Below are 17562 nucleotides of genomic sequence, written 5' to 3'. Positions count from 1 at the left end.
GTGTGGTGTGTGGTATATGACTCTTTTACCAATCTAGTTTTACACAAATAGGTTGCAGAGAAAGCAAGCTAGACACAGGTAAAGACTGGATGAGCCAGAGAATGAGAAGGACCAGAAGATTAAAACATATTGCCAAAGTTAGTATGAGGCCAAGCAGAACAATTCAGTCAGACGCCAAGAGAAGCCAGATTGAATCAGTCAGCTTGGAAAATTAGATTAGACGGAGGCTAGAGCTCCCAGACCTTAGGATATTTAAAACAGAGGAGGAAACACTCAGAGCTCAGCCCAAGCCGTGTATCTGCACAGCCTGGGTATGGTTCTCATCTCATCACTTCATCTAAGGACATAAAAGTGAAATTTACAGTTTATTTCCAACATTGATTGACTTGGAAAAAACTTTGCTACCAGCTCTTTAAAACTAACTAACTCTGGTGCTGTGAGGCAGTCCGTGGATAGTGTGAGTGTGGACATTTTAAGAACTCAGAAGGGAGTAATTCAATACTGGTATTCCACAATATTGCCACACTCCTAGGTATATATACTAGCACATAGCTAGAAATTAAGACAGAAATATAAAAATAAAGAGTCTGTTTTGTTTTGTTTAAAGGCTGGAAGGACAATGATGTTTTTAAGCCTTCTTTAAGTCTTACCCATCACCTGGAAAACAGGAATTCTCACCCCATATTCTTGCTACTTCAGACTCTTAACCAAATCGCAGACTGTTAACCTACTCAACCACATCAAAGAATCATGTAAAAAACAAGTATTTTTCTTCACATATCAGCACAAAGACCTGATGCTATGTCCTTCCTTCTTTTGGCCATGACATTTTCTAAGTAGCCCTTTCAAGGTTGTGCCTTAAGCCAGCATAATGCTGCCCTGCAGAGAGGAAAACAGTGAGAGGTAGCCTACCACTATTCTTCTTTCCTTGGGCCAAAGAAGGCAGGCGCAAGAATATAGTTACATTCCTTGAGCTCAGATGGGTAAGCAGAGTTCTGACCATAACCTATGACCAGCCTAGGGGTCAGCTACATCTTCCAGGAGAGCTTCAAGGGTTCAGTATTGGTCAGGGGAAAATACTTTCATAATAGGCACAATTATAGGACTCCAGCCATGCCTCTTTTTATAAGAGTCCCTAAAAAAATGCACCCCTTCTGCTTAACTCTGGAATTCCCCATTATCACTGCTGAGAGGTCCTAGTTATTTTCTCAAAAGGATTCTGAGAGCTGTGCCTAGGGACCCTCTCTTTTCTTACATCCCCTCAGCAGCCTGTCCACAGAGTGATGATATTCAAAGCTGTATCTTAGCATCAGGAATCTAACTTCCTCTTGTCTTCCCCGAAAGGAGGAGATTCACCTAAGTACCCAGGATGATGTAAGATGCTCTCTGTGATCTCCTGCTTCTCTCCTTCCCCCTGCCTCCAAGTAAACACAAACGCATTTCTATTTGTGGGAAAGCTCCCAAAGATATACATATTCTTAAAAATCAATATGTTTCTTAAAATAAAAGACATGACATTGTGAAAATGTGTGCCCTGTCACAGTCATTCACACTGAAGGTAGCTCACATGGGCAAGGTTGGACCCAGGAGACTCTTGGTTCAAATACATCCAATGCTATCTGGTCTACCAATCATGAACACATTAATCATTGACTCTTGCCATCTTAAGAAGATGCCATGAACAGCCAGTTGTCTCCTTCTGGCATTATTTTAAACTCAGAATAGAAATAGCAACAGCATCTACTGTATTTTACAAGGACTAAATTGATATTCACTATGCTTATACTATAGGTGTTTCATGGAAGACCCATCTTAGATGCATGTGCCTATCTTTAGCCTTCCATGGAAAATGCAGGAACAGAATGTGCTGTCACAGCACACCATGGTCCTATCTTCAGAAAGAACAAGAAAAGTAACACTGTCATGTTGAGGTCTACATGGAACACACTCCATTCAAACATACTCAGAGGAAGGAAATTTCTTTTTAGAAAACATGGTATTCAGAGAGAAGCACAGAGCCTAAATGCTAAGAAGGTCCTGGGAATCATGTTAGTGGATGTTAATAAGTTCCAGAAGCAAATTCATGGGACATGGGGAGGTCAGACACTACAGGTCCATAGACACAGGTAAAATATTTCTATTATTGTTGTCTTTAAGAGATGATAATTTCGATAGAGCAGGTCACAGGCAGCAGCTCTGTACCCAACCCCAGAAAACCGAGAGAAAGAGGGACTCCCAGGAACTTGAACTCAGGCAGCATCCCAGGTAAAAATGAATCACCCGTGATGTCTGCTGTTAGAAGTTCTAATCCAGATGCTGGCCTCCGAACTTATACTACTCAGACCTTTAAAGGGCCACTGACAAGAACATCAAACAGCTAGAGATTGACATCACTAATCTGAAGAAATCCCTCATTTCGCTGTCTGAAGAGACCTCCTAAAATTGCAAAGATCCTTATTGGACTTGATTTACTCTATTACAATAGAAAAGGCTGTGTATAGCTCTTGACTGTGTACAGCCCTTAAAGAAGAAGGTTGCCTTTACATAGACAAGGAGGGTTAAAGAGAGCATGAAATAGGTAGTGAAGGCCCTAAGAAAAATCAGAGAAAGAGACAGATGAATGCTAGTACAAGAATTGGTTTTCAGCCTCTCCAAGGTTGTCAACCCTATTTCTTCCCATCTTGGGACCATTATTTGGGTTCTTTTTGCTTTTTTCTGCTGGTCCCTGGGCCTCAAATAGGTGGACTAACTCTGTGATACAACAGATAAATAATTTGGTAGCAAAACCTACTCAGATACATTATCATAAGTTAGCTATGGAGGACCACGAGACTCAAGATGAGGTTGTTACTTTATACAGGGTGTTCCCAAAACCCATCTCCACCCAACCTAAAAGGGGGGACTTCTGCCCCTAGACCAAGCAGAGAGGGACCACCCAGAACCCCCTCTGACAGGCGATCTGAATTCTTGCTTAGGCTGCGAGGCTAAGCACTGCAAGGGAATATAAATAAAAGATAAAAATATCTCTCTGGGTTCCCTGAGGGACAAGCCTGACTGCATAGGGGTTGATGTCAAAAGTATCCCCTCTCCAGGAAAAAGACATCGGGACGGGTATGGCCCTCATGCCTCACTGGACAACGACAGGGGGACTGGAGCCATTACAAGGTCCCCTTCAAATACTGGAGGTCAGGCCTCTATCCCCACCTTCGCAAGTTTAGAATTGCCACAGCCCATCTATACTTAGAGAAGGGAGGAGATGTCAGGGGCAGCCATGCTTACACACTGAAGGTCTAAAATCAGCCATAGGCCTAAAATTAACAATAGGCCTGTCATTCATGTATACTAACACCAAGTCTTGGGTCTCAGTGGAAAAACATTGAAACAGATGGCTATAAGCTAATGTAAACAGGCAGCTTTTGTGGAAATTTACAAGCCTGAGTAGTCATAGACCTTGTAAATAGGTAGCCTTGGCAGACAATACCAACTTAGATAAGGACAAGCGAGTCACGGGCAGTCATAGTGACTTGTCCCCTGAACCTTCACCCAGCCGATACCCGGTTCTGAAGATATCTGTATTCCCCCTGAACACCCACACTCCATTGTCATTCCCTTCCCCACATCCTGCCTTTCTGTGTTTATAACCCCTGTGTGAATGAATTACGATTTGAGAAAAAATAAATTATAAAAAAAATAAGAGATGATAATTTCTAAGCTCTTTTGGAAAGCCTGAAGGTCATGCAACTTCTCGTGTTTTTGTATGAACATGTGATAATCAATATGTTTCTTCTAGAATCCTCAATGATAAAAGTCATTTCCCCCCCAAAAAAAAAAGTCATTTCCCATGGGATAGAGATATAATATTCACTGTTCCTGGACATATCTGGGCCTTATGCTAGGTCCAGGCATCTCCTGTGGCAAGGAGGATTTGGGAATAAGATAGGCTGTGATCCAGCAAATTCAGGTCACCTCATGAGGATCCATGGATAAAGCAAAAAGAGCTGCCATGTAAGTTTTAGGTCAACACAAATCATTGTTTGGTATTCTTTTCTTTACACTTGGGAACACAAAAGCTATGTTCAGTTGAAACTGTTATATACAAGCTTAATGGAAGCACCTTTAGGTTCATAGTTCACAGCATGGCTCTAGCAATCCTTCAAAGCTGGTGCCTCTTTCTAAACTCTGAAATAGCTCTGACAGAAAAGTTTGCACAGCTATTTAAATATATTAGAAGATTCAGTGACCCCCAAGCCAACCTGTATAATGATTTCAAGGTACGTGATTATGTTAACTGAATTTGTAGGTCTCTATCTGTCTTGCCAACCTTGGAAAACATCTCCCTGCAGAGCCCTGTTCTCAATAGCTGGCACTGTAGGCATCCCTGGGCTCGTCCAATTCAATTTAGAACCTGACAAATCTTTACCATCAAATCTAAAAGAAACTGCTGGTTAGGGAAAATAAGAGAAATGCTGTTTTCAAAACTGAATGAAACCTAAAAGGCAACTCCTCAAAAGAGGAGGCAAAGGGGAGGAGGGGAAGGAGCAGGTGGAGGAGGCTAAGGGGAGGAGGAGGAGGAACGGGAGGAGCAGGAGGAGGCGGCAAAGGGGAAGAGGAGGAGTAGGAAGAAAAAGGAAGGGGTGAGACAAAGGGAGAGACAACATCACAAAATTCGAACTACTAAAAAAAAACTCTGAAAGAACACTGCCAGATTTGACTTGATGAGAAAAACGGTCATACGCATTTTTGAGAAATGAGCTATATACATTCTAAGTAGGAAAAATACATATAAATATATTTACCGAAGAGAAACATGTTTACCAGGATAAAAATGGTAAGGCTAGCAAGACTGGAAAGCAGGACCGTTTGTTCTCAATTGCTGTTCCATAAACTATTTCAACAGAAGGAATGGAGTCCTCCAGTTGGCACTGTCCTTACCAGCCCATTGGGGAGGCTGAATCTGCATCAGTGAAAACTCACACGTCACCAGAGTCAAAGGTGCCTGTGACTTTCACCTAAACTCGAAAAAGGCTCATTTGAGACAATTTAATAATCCACAACAAAAAGGAAGAAATAGTCTGTGAAGTCATATCATATTTTATTCTTCTCCCCATGAACTAGGACTCTTCTGTAGAGGTAAAGGATAACAGCAGCTGTGTGTATCCTTGATGTACAGTGTAAGCCACAAGAAAAGAGTACTCTGTGACTGCCTCAAAACAACTCAAGTTCCACAGGTTGCCGACTCCATGCAAAAGTGGCACTCCACCCAGGAGGGCACATCATCTGGGAACTTGGTCAGATGGACAGAGTGTTCAAGTCTCTGTCAGAACTGGGAGATCACCAGAGACTCTGTGGGGTAGCGTTCATGGGCCCCAGTGAGACTGGGTGGTGAGCACTGGACCTGTTACCAGGTGCTAGAGGGTTCTTTGATGAAGCCCGGACAGATTTTTCTACTAAACAAAAGTAAAGGCTACCAGGAAGCAAAGATCCTCACACATGTGAACTTGCTGTAGATGTTGGTGTCATTTCAGAGAGGAAATTACCTACTGGGTGTTTCCAGCTAGAAAGCAGCCAACAGGAGATCACATAAGGATCGAGTTTCTGCCCCTTGACTTAATTTCCATTCAAAAGGTGTGTCACTATGTGGTGCTCACATATTCATCTACAAATTCCTTCCTTTCCCAAGTCTGGGGTAATTCTTTTACAGGATGCTTTAAATGAGGTTGAGTGACATTTAGTCCTCTGTGCTGATGGTGCACTTTTGGATTCAGAGTGCCTTTTCTACTGATCAAACAGTCCAGGCCACAGTTTCCATGGCCCAGCTTGGCTTCCTGTACCAACTCTACTGTGAGGTAGCATGGAATCCCTGACCTACCGTAGGCTTTAAACCTGAAGAACTCTTAGTTTTTTACTCACAGTCAGTGGACAGTTTCAGCCAATAATTGCATGGGACCAGGTAAAAGGCAACAGGTCTTAACCTATCTGTCCTCGAGCCCAAGGAAGGGGCTACATCCTCATTGTTGATAAAGCCATGGTTATGAACTCTCCAGTCTCTGGGTCCTAGCTTGGCTTCCTTCATGACCCTAAAGGGAAGCTCTACCAGAAGCCGAATACTAGGATTGCTACAAATGAAAGACACAACATCTGGACAAAGTAGGAGTGCCCTTTTGAATTACAGTTGAATTCTCCTCCTTTGTCCACTGAAGCTGAATCTCAGGGAGAGCTGAGTGAATCCATCAACTTCATGGTACCAATATAGGAAAGCTGCTTGGTGACTTCACTGATGGTTGTATGCCATCAGCGAAGGGTACAAATCCATGAGCCTCTATTTGGGGCACCCTCCATGTCTGCTTCATCAATACTTGTTATTGATAGCACCCTTAAGACCTGTGCTATGTCACAGGCCTGTCTCATGATCCCAGGTTAGACAGTAGGAACTGCCTTCCCCAAATGCCTTCCTGATACTGGTGCCAGGTTGACCAGATGGCTGTGTTGGAGAATACTCAAACCCATTACTTTCTGGGCTCTGCAAAGAAGTACTGGGTTTATCTGAGGACTGCACACCAAGACTGTCTTTTAGCTTTCTCTTGGCAAAAGCAATGTTGGGATTCCCCAACATGTCCAGCCAGGAGCTTCAGGCACTGGCAGTCCCAGCTTTGGATTCTGTACTCACATCCTCCAAGCTCAATTCACAGGCAGCTGTTGTTTGGTCACTTCTATACCTGAGATGCTATGTGGGGATATTCCTTAGCCTTCCAAATTCTCAGTACAGGGGTGTATCACCCTTAATTTACAGATGAGGAGGCTGAGGATATAACAAATATCCAGTGTACCTTGTCTTCCTAGTCAAGATCTTGACTCTATGCACAACAAAACTGCCCATCAGTTTCAAGATGTGAGACCCTGGAATTAGGACCAGTTCACCAACAATCAGCAAAGCAAAGAAAGAGAAATAGGGATGCTGCTGGACTTGTGATGCTCTTCAGAAATTCAAAAAATCATGATGGGCACATAATATGGGAGATATATATCATGCATGCACACACACACACACACACACCACATTCCTTCTCCATTCAAGGTAGACTTGGAAGGAGAGTGGCTTGTCCTACCAGAGGAGTTATATAGAGGGCGAAGAGGAGGTAAAGTGCCATGACTGACAAGTGGGCAGGGCATGGTGTCTCTGGCACCATTTAGGTAAAAGTGTGGGGAAAAATGTGTAACTCAAAAAGCAGTTTTCCTGAGGAGAGCATAAGGGGGACAGAAGAAAAGGTCCAAGAGTCCCACAGATGTCCTGTGGCAGAGAAATACCTTCCTTCCTCCAAATCCCACCATTTTTCCCCCACTCATCTCCAGACTTCAGATCCTGCTTTAAGATCACAAATCTTGAGCTTTGCACATCCCATATGCCCTGACCTTCCCTCCAGGGGCTTTTACCTTTTCTAAACATTGATTAGTGACTCATATTTATGATAAGAATTGCCAAGTAGAATGATGCATCTATCAAGTGGCTCCAGGTCCACCACACCTTGAGTGAGAGATGACAGGGACAGTAGGTGGATCTTCAAGATGCAAGAAGGTCACTCCATATCCAGCTTCCCATCTGTGAAGAAGGAGCAACACTGTGGCATCCCCAGCCCCTTCTCCATGCCTATCTCACAGGCAAGAAAAACTGAGTCTTGTTCTCAAGTCAAAGTACTAGGGTCACTGAGATGTGCAGCCCTGATGTCCGTCTCCATCACTGTGATATAAACACAGCATTAGCGTCTAATTTTGCTGTGCACTGTGACATTTGACTGATGCTAGCTACTCACAGATGTTTACATTTTTACTAGGGCAGGAAATCCACTCTGGTAGAACTCTGAATAGATCCCAAATCTAGGTGTAGAGAGCTGATGCACTCAGTAGACTATTGGTTGCCACTCATGGACTGGCAGGACCCTTCCAGGAGGAAGAATGTCTCTGAGCTTTGGGCAGACACCCTCAAGACTCAGTGCTGGGGAGTACAAATCACTTCATTCCAAAGTCTCTTTTGAACACATCTGATTATAAGGCATCAGAAATGATTATAATCTGTCCTATCAGAGTCTCCCTTTACAGAAAAAATCACACACAGAAAACACCTGTCCCATGACCCATGCATGCCTCCCTGTCTATGCCCCGTTTCTTTGTGCATAAAAGAAAATAAAGAGGTTGGAGTGGTGGCTCAGTCAAGTGTTTGCCTTAGAAGAATAGGACCCAAAGTCACGTGTTAAAAAAAAACCAAACACAGCAGTATGCGTGCAATGCTAACGCTGGGCAGACCGAGATAGGTGGGGTCTAGATCTCAGTTGCTGGCCAGCCTGGCTTAATCAAAGAATTCTAGGCCCATGAGAGATTATATCTCAAAAAATAAAAAGTATACAGTACCTGAAGCACAACACCTGAAGCCTACTTCTGGGCTTCTATATGCACGTGTACACATACCTATATATGGATGTGTACACACATACCCAGGGTATGTGCACACATACCCGGGGTGGGGGGGTGTTCAACATCACTGGCCATCAGGGTAATGGGGATTCAAGCCACAGTGAGGGTGACTCTTTTAAAAGATAACAGGCAGCTGTGGTGTGGGATTTTGGAACCCTATACACTGTTGCTAGAGCATGCAGCTGCCATGCAAAGCAGAAGGAAACTGCTTCAAACAGTTAAAAATAGAACCACCTTATGTGCCAGCTTCCCTACGGGGGGACTATATTCCTAACAACTGGTAACAGAATATTGAGGGATATATGTTCTCCCTGGGTCATTCCGTTGTCCTTTAATAACTGAGATGGGAATCAGCTGGAGTCCATCAGCTGATGACTGGTTGAAGAAGTGGAAGGTGTATCTCTATACAGTGGAGATTACAGCATGCACTGTGAAATGAATCACTTAGGAAAAGGAAGGGTTAAGAGGTAAGTTAGGGCAGAGCACCACTCTCCAATCACAAGCTGGTGTCAGTATGAGTGTGGCTGTGGATAGTACCACTGTGTGGCTGTGGGTCCCACCACTGTGTGGCTGTGGGTCCCAATCTACATGCCCACCATGATATACATGATTGGCATACCCCAGTCCCACAGAGTCCTGATCCATGGTATCTGTCCCTTCCATCCTCCTCTCTGTGCTCCCAGGCAGAGCACTAGTTGTGGCACTTGGAGGCCACAGCACCTATAACTCCTCCCTCTGTACCAGGTGAGCATCGGGAATGCTCTGTTCAAAGAAGCTTCTGGTCACTGGGAGTCTGCAGATGGAGGACTCGCTCCACTTTCCAGTCCTCTTTGGTGCAGGCTGAAGCCTGGTTAAGGTAATGAAGCCAGCAGCAGATATAAGTGCTCCCTCAGGCCTCCTCACTCACCGGCAAGCATGGCAGCACCATACCAAGAGAGGAGACAAAGGAGCTGTTTTCTATGGTCTGTGGTCTAGTGTCATCAGGACTGGACAAAATCTATCAGCTCTGGGACTTAGACACGCCTTTATAAAGAGGATGGCTCTCTCCCAGGGTGGCCGTGAGTAACATAGACTGTGCACAGACAACTCAACTAGGGGGAGGAATATATAAGTATGTTTCTTGATCACTCTCAAAGCCCATTAAGTACTAAGTTTAAGTCCCCCTGAAAAAGTTGGCTGTCTTATTCACTCAGCTCTTTAGGCAACCCATCCTTCCCACAAACTGAAGTTTTCTGTGACTTTGCCTTGCTGGTTCAGTATAAAGAATATTCTTCCAGATTTACTTTCTACAAACAGCCTCCACATTTTATGCAATATTCTAGCCATTGTCCTGAGGCTCTGTGATGGATAAAGATCCAGATGTCCATTTCCTACTCCTTCCTCATCACCCCCTCATCCAGAGGCTTGGTACTCTGTGTATGGATTAGCCTGCAGCACAAAGGACAGGTTCGCACATATGCTCACGTGAGGATGAACAGACCAGCTAGGACAGACTGCATTCTCTAAGTCAAGTATCTCCATACTCTGATGACAACATCCAGATAAAAAATCTGGAGGAGATGCTTAGAGATCTCAAGTGTAAAAACCTAGTTCAGCTTCTTCCTCATACAACTCCTGCTGGGTCATAGCGCCCAGGTATGCACTGGGACCCTACCCATCACACTTGCGAATTATCTGCAGGCCCTGAGTAATAGCATGCGTCTTCCAATAGTAACCATCAATAAGGTTTCACACTTTGAGTTTTAGCTTCAAGTTTTAGCAATGAACATCCTCAGAATCCTGCAAGTTAAGAGGTGTAGGTCTTAATGGACTGAGAAAGAGCTTTCCTTCTGATGGCTCTAAATACCACCAAAAATAACTGAAGCCATCTCCGTGTGGCAAGTGTGGGGACAAACTTCCCACAGATGCCAGTCTCCTCTGCCCATGCATCCCTGAGAGGCAGACCCAGAAAACCACAAGGACCTACACAGTACTCTGCCAAGGATGGATTTCTGTTCCCTACTCCCCAGTCTCTATCTTTGGACACATAGGAAAATCTGCAGAGGAGCACCTGTCAAGCTAAGCTTGGTTTGTTTTAGCCCCACCCCTACCCCCTGTTGCAGACAGAGTATGGTGAATTCTTCTTCCATTTGAGAAGGCTATGCAGCCAATGATGCTTGTATTTGCCAAGTTGGTCAGGTTGGTACACTAGCAGATCCAGCAGTGAGACTTGTGCTTTCTTGGGGCTGTGGTTTTCTTTTGTAATAAATGTAAGTCCTACACCCATTGATACCCCTCAGGATATGGTATTTCTAGGCAGCAGCATTGCAGAGAGAAGGAGAAAAAGCAAGGAATTGGCCGAGGGCTGCCTGGCACTCCTGGGCCCCTTGGGCCTCACTTTGAATGTAGGAGCAATTCCCTGGTTTTGAACAATTTCACCACAAACCAAATTTAAACTTCATTCTCAGCTTGAGACTTCACAAAGTATAATTTAGTGGTGTGAAATCAAACAGAGCCCCTGGCCCCGAATCTCCTAACAATGCCTTCAGAATTTCGTGGAAAGAAAACAACAACAACCAAAATGTATGTATCGCCTTCAGAAGAGCATATGTCTATAAACTTGTATAAACACACAATCGTACAACAAATGATTCACTCTCCGATATACTGCCAACAGCTTGAACTTCTTACTTGAGACTGGCACATCTCTCCCCCGTGATCCTGTGGTGATGTTTCAGCTGTTCTGTGTGAGTCGATGCTGCTGTGCACAGAAAGCATTACACATAGACAGCATAGGACATAAAGCTCTTATTCATCCTACTTTAGGACAAATCACATGTATTTATTTCAAATCACATATATCATCTTATTGTATGGTTCTGTTGATTTTTTTCTTTTATTGGAGATGAATTTTTTTCATACAATATGTTCTGATTATGGTTCTGTCTCTACCAATGCTTCTTCCTGCTTCCTCCTCTCCCCTCCCCTCCCATTCAGATCCATACCCTTTCTGACTCTTGTTAGAAAAAAAATAAGCATCTAAATGCTGCTAATAAAATAAGATAAAAATAAAGCAAAAGCAAACAGATCAGAATAGAAGAAGATGAACAGAAAAAAAGAAAAGGAGCCAAAGAAAAAGCATGAGAAAGACATATATAGATACAGAGGCACGTGTTCACAGACACACGGAAACCCTATAAAAACACAAAACTGGAAGGCATACTATATATGCAAAGGAAACCCTGTAAGTATAAAATAGCTGCTTTAACACAAAATTATGAGACAAAGAACCCCCAAATGCCATTAAGTTCATTTTAAGTGTTGGGCATGGGGGGGTTACCCTTAAAAATACTTTGTTTCCCCAGTAAAAGATTCCCTTGGGGAAATACTCATTTCTCATTTGCAAGTGGCTATGAATTGGAAATGGCTTCAGAGCTCTGGGTGGGGCAATGTGTCCACTTCTCTCAGCTCCAGGACCCCATCTGGTGCAGAGCCAGGCAGGCTCTGTGCATGCTGACACTAGTCTCGGCGTTCATATGCCTATCAGTTGTGCTCCTACACGATATCTGCCTCCTCTTCCACAGAGCTGCCTGCGCCCTGCAGGGAGGGATTTGATGGAGACATCCATTAAGGCTGACAGTTCCAACATCTCACTCATCTCTACACACCGTCTGCCTGTGGGTCTCTGTATCTGTTCCCATCTGCTGCAGGACGGAACTTCTCTGGTGATGACCAAGCAAGGCACTGATCTATGAATAGAGCAGAACGTCACTAGGAGTCATTTTTCTGCATTCCTTTAGCAGAAGAGTAGTATTTGGTTTTCCCCTAGGTCCCTGTCCTATCTACTCCCAGGTTCTTGACCATGCATATAGCACTGGGTATGGGTTCCATCTCATGGAGTGGGCCTTAAATCAAAACAGATGCTGATTGGTTACTCCCACATTCTTTATGCCACAATGCCACTACTGCCAACAGTATTGTCTTGCAGGCAGGACACCACTATAGATCAAAGGGTTGTAGCCAGGTTGGGTTTGCCTTTCTCCCCTCGTAGTGCGCAAAGTACCTCCCAATATCACAAGCACTAGTCCATGAGGGGAAGGCTCTAGGTAAGGCACCAGGTCAACTGGGTTCATTTTTAATTAAACATTTTTTAACACAAAGCAAAAAACAAATGTTTATTTCTTTGGGAAGCTATGTGATTTGGCCCAGGCTGACTTCAAACCATAGACACCCACAAGCCTGTGTGGCAGAAGGTCTATGTATACCTCGCCACCTGCTACCCATGTGACATTTTTATGTATAAATACATTGCTATGTTTAAAGGCAAACAGGCCTGTCTTCTTCAATAGTTATCAGTTCTCCATGGGGAAGACATTCAAGTCTTTCTTCTGCTTCCTCTGGCTCTTCTATTATCTAGAGTGGCCCTGATTCACAATGACACCTAGGCCTTGTCACTCTTTTCTAACCAGAACTTAGCACCCTCTGATCCATCTCTTCTCACCCTCTCCTCTTGCACAGCCTCTGATGATCACCATTAACTCTTGGGATGTCTATTCTCAGTTATCAACTAGACTATATCTGGAACTAACTAAAACCCAAAGTTGGCTGGGTATACTTGTGAGGGATTTTTGCTTAGTTAGATCATTTGAAGTGGGAAGATCCACTTCAGATCTGGATCTTTGAAGCGGGAAGACACAGCTTAAATTCAGATCTTTTGATGTGGGAAGACCCACCACTAATCTGGGCCACAGCTTTTGCTACATACAGCCTATATAAAGGAAATGGGAGGAGGAGGATCTTGCTCTTTGCCTGCTTGCTCTAGTCTCATGGCAAATCAATTCCTTCACTGGCGTTAAGTGAGCCTAGTTCTTCAGGATTCCAGTGCATAGTAAAGAACAGATGTTCTAGCCTCATGGCTTGAACAGCTATCAGATTCTTGGACCCTCTATTCATTGGCAGCAATTGTTGTATTAAGGACCACATACTGTAAGTCATCCTAATAAATCTCTTTTAGATAGACAGACAGATAGATAGACAGACAGACAGACTGACTGATTAACTGGTTGATTGATCCTGCAAATAATGTTACTCTAGATAACTTTGGCTAATACACCCCTAGGCTAACTGTCTATAAGGAGATCACATAGCCAAGATCATGTAATTTCTCTTAATATCACATCCTCTGGTTCCATTCACTCTTTTGGGTGACTGAATAATATCAATTTGCATATGTCATGGTCTTTATTCATTCATCAGATGAAAGGAACTTAGGTTATCTCCCTTTCTTGGCCATTGTGAATTGTTATACAGTGAATGTGGACGGCGGGCATTGCTCTGATGTGCTGACTTCATTTCCTCTGAGTATGCATGTGTTGGCGGAAGTGTCGGGTTGTAGAGCAGTACTGATGGGAGACCACCACCCTGTGTTCATCAGGCTCTTCTGACTCAGTCCTGATGACAATAGGCAAGGCTCAGTCTCCTCAGCCTCTCCAACACCTGTTTTAGTAATTGCCATTCTTGCTGGGACAATGCCTCACTGCGACTTTGGTTTACATTTCCCTGGTGACTGGTAATGTGGAACTTTTCATATACAATTGCTGGGAATTTCTGTATTTATCTTTGAGAAATATCTATCTCCTTGTGGTATATAGCCCATTTTTCAATTGGTTTACTTGACTTTTATTAGATTAGATTAGATTAGATTAATAGATAGATAGATAGATAGATAGATAGATAGATAGATAGATAGATAAAGTTTTTAGTTTGTTGAACTTTTTTGGTAAAGATGTTCAAAATATAAAAATTACTCTTTTAACATTTCAGTTGTGCAGTTCAGTGGTGACTATCATATCTATACATGAACTTATCCTCACCATCCATCTCTTGAATGCCCGTCTTCATAATCTTAGTATGTTCCAAGACCTTAGCACAACTGACTCCATGACAGAAGTACCATTCAGGCTGTAAATCTAGCACATAGACACCACCACCTGCCAAAACTGAAACAAAAGCCTAATCCATCATAGTCCATATCGTTCTGGGAAAGTTTCAAAAAGTACTAATCTTGCTATTTAGCTTCTGTAAGTCTGCTCCTGGTTAACTATTCTTGTTAACTGAAGTATGTCAACCCAGAACATGGCTTTTGTGCTTAAAATCTTACCCTGAGAGAGGTTCAGTGTTACACTGTGATTCTGAACACCCAGTGTAGTCACTGGCCAGCTAATAAAGACTTTCTATTGTCTTAAATCCATGTCTGAAAGGTCTTCTTTGGTGGACACCCCACAACATAAAGCACTAACTCCCCACTCACCCTCAGCCTCTGGCATCATTATCCTATGTCCTGTCTTAATGGATGTGGCCGCTCCAGAGTCACAAGTGTGACTGGAACCATAAGGCACTTACTGGTTTTGTGGTTAGCTTATTCATTCAACATATTGCCCTTACTTAAGGTCCACCCCAAGAAAGGTATTTCAGGGCCTCTGTCTTTTGGAAAGTGGAGCTGCTGTCTGTAAGTCTAGCTTTAATACCCATCTGAAAGACCTGGTCACTGAAATCATCTTCTCAGAACAAAATACTTCAAAAGCTTCAGGACAAATCAAATGCTAGATCAGTTTCAGAGACGTTCTTGATCCTTAAAGACGCTTGCTCAAGAACATCTTTACCAAGTACAGTCTTGGCAATTCTGTACCATAAACGTGAGCACCCTATGCCACTCTGCCTGGAATAGGAGTCCAAGGGGCTCCTAACATCTCCTTCAGGACCACCCTCATGGCAGCACAGAAGCTTATTCACATACTGACTTCACTGTTGCATCTGGTATGGCCACTTGGGAAGAATCATTCTCGGACATCAGCTTGGACAGGCGATGCTGGCACACAAAGCAGGCTGGTGCTCACCAACACCATTTACAGAAACAGAAAAGAAAACTGTCACCTCAACTGAAATCAAACATCTGGTGCTGTTTATTATCATAGCTACATTAGTTATAGTTTGAATATAGCTTCAAGAAATTGGCTTTAAATGTTATCACCTATAAGAAACTTAAATTCATTTTATTTCAAAATTATTCTACTTTTATAGAGCATATCTCTTTCAACTGCACTTCTTCCTTGCCTGGCCCTGCTTAACTCTTATTTGGTTACATATAGATAGGCTACCAGTGAGGCCAAGGAAGCAACGTACCCCAGTACCCTCCAGACAATCTTCCTCTCTTCAGTGAGGTCTCAAAATTTTTCTTTTAAATAATTCTTAGGCTTACATCTACATTTGAGTTTTCTGTGTAATTTTACAAAATAGCAGAAGCAATATGTTTTCATTGAAATGATGGTTTTGAATGAACACCTAGGTATTTTTAGAAGGAATTACTGAGATTTAAGAAAATCATCTTCAAAATACTGAAAGCTGGGTAAACATTTTTAAGAAATCTGTGTTATGTCTAAATACTGTGCACACAGCATTTTAGCACTAAATGTCAGGCTACTGTCCACCAGAGACCACCCAAGTCAAACACACCATCTGCTCGGTGCATGAGCAGAGCTAAGGCTCTGATGGCAGGAAAAGCTCTCCATCCTTAGAGACTGCTTCAGCATTATACAAGCAACTGTGCCAATCTAGAGATCTTTCTTATCCTGCTGGTCCTCCTGTTACGGCCATTCCATGAGGAAGCAGAAGCCAGTGAATTGCCTGTGGTGGGATTGGCAGCCTGCAGGAGGCCCAGCATGGTGTAACTAGCTCCTAGGCCTCTCTCAGACCTCTGTGAGTCACTGAATGAACAAGGCACACAGGTAAACTGTCTAATGGATCAAATACTCAACTTTTCATCTTGGGATCTCTCTCTATAACAAAGAAATTACTCCAAAAAGATATTGTTTTCTTTTCATCATTATGAAGTTTTTCACACTGCTAACAAAAATATTAATCCCCAGAAGCCTCCTCAGGGATACACAGCAGCTAAGAAGAGCTCTGACAAGCCACCAACCCAGTGATGTCACCAGCATAGAAGCACTTTCGAAAGCTTCAAGCCAAGAATAGGAGAAGTTGAGTTATTTTGTTTAATGTTTCTGGATTCTGCCTTCAAAGAATTTCTTTTAAATGTCACGATATTATTCTCTAAAAGTTATGCTAAATCCAGAGGAGCTGGCCCTGAAATACATTGCTTCCCACATGAGTGGTAGATAAAAGATGGGTGGAATTCACACGTGTCCTCCTAAAAACTACCCCTAGCAAAATGGCTAGTAAGAACTATTTCTATGAGTTGTTTAATGTCCACAGCACAGAGAAAGGACTCCTGTCCAAGGCCTGATGGCAGACTGGATGTCTGTGACCACTATAGTATGTTGACTCAAAAGGGTCCAGTCAGCTCTTCAAAGCCAGAACATGCCTTTCTATAACATCCTCTTATTTGAATACCATTGTTGGCACACTCTGGAAAGTACCCTTGTATTTTCCACAAACTTGTAAAAGAACACTACTGCTCTAAAAGCGTACCTTTGGGGAAGAAAGCCAGGGGGCTGCCACAACCAGGTAGCCTGAACACTCAAACATAGAACAATATGAGTTTTCATGATGCTGATAAAGAGAGCTTCATTATGTCCCTCAGGTACCAGGCCAGGGAGGAGCCAGACTCATGTTCCATTTGAACACAGCCTATGGCCTCTCCCGCTAATCAAACTACCAAAATGGCCAAAAACAAGGCAAAACCACACAAGGCCAAAAGGTAAGCAAAAGCCAGTGTGAAACAAGTCATGAGTCAGAGACACCCAGCCAGGTGCCCACTAAGTCCACAGGCATGAGTGGGCTCCTCCTTGAGTGGGAGCAAGTCTGGCTCTTTCCCTACCCTTTGTCCTAATACATACTCCCAAGTTCCCAGTCACAGGCCTGACCTAGAGTTTCCTACACACTGTACTTTGCCATCCAATACAAGCTTGCTGATCAAGTCTCCACAGAGGAGGTTTCAACTAAACAGGCGAACTTGGAGTTTCCTAAGTGGCCTGGGTGTTCCTCAAGAGGTTGAGAAATATCAACGGTGTTGAGCTGGCTGCCTCACCAAGGAAAGCCGGCCCTCACACAGTGAGAAAGCAGCCCCATTTGTATTCCACACACCCAAGACAGTGTCTG

At 43.3% G+C, this 17562-nt stretch overlaps 1 protein-coding gene across 2 annotated transcripts in view; it reads right to left on the bottom strand.

Moving 5' to 3' along the window:
• Positions 1 to 17562, bottom strand: part of Dlgap2 (DLG associated protein 2) — a 720970-nt gene that overhangs the window by 403430 nt on the left and 299978 nt on the right. The window lies entirely within an intron of this gene.

Source organism: Grammomys surdaster, unplaced genomic scaffold, assembly GCF_004785775.1.
Source record: "Grammomys surdaster isolate TR1022 unplaced genomic scaffold, NIH_TR_1.0 167, whole genome shotgun sequence".
Taxonomy (NCBI): Eukaryota; Metazoa; Chordata; class Mammalia; order Rodentia; family Muridae; genus Grammomys; species Grammomys surdaster.
The sequence above is the reverse complement of the archived record's forward strand: the minus strand, read 5'-3'. Positions and strand labels throughout refer to the sequence as shown.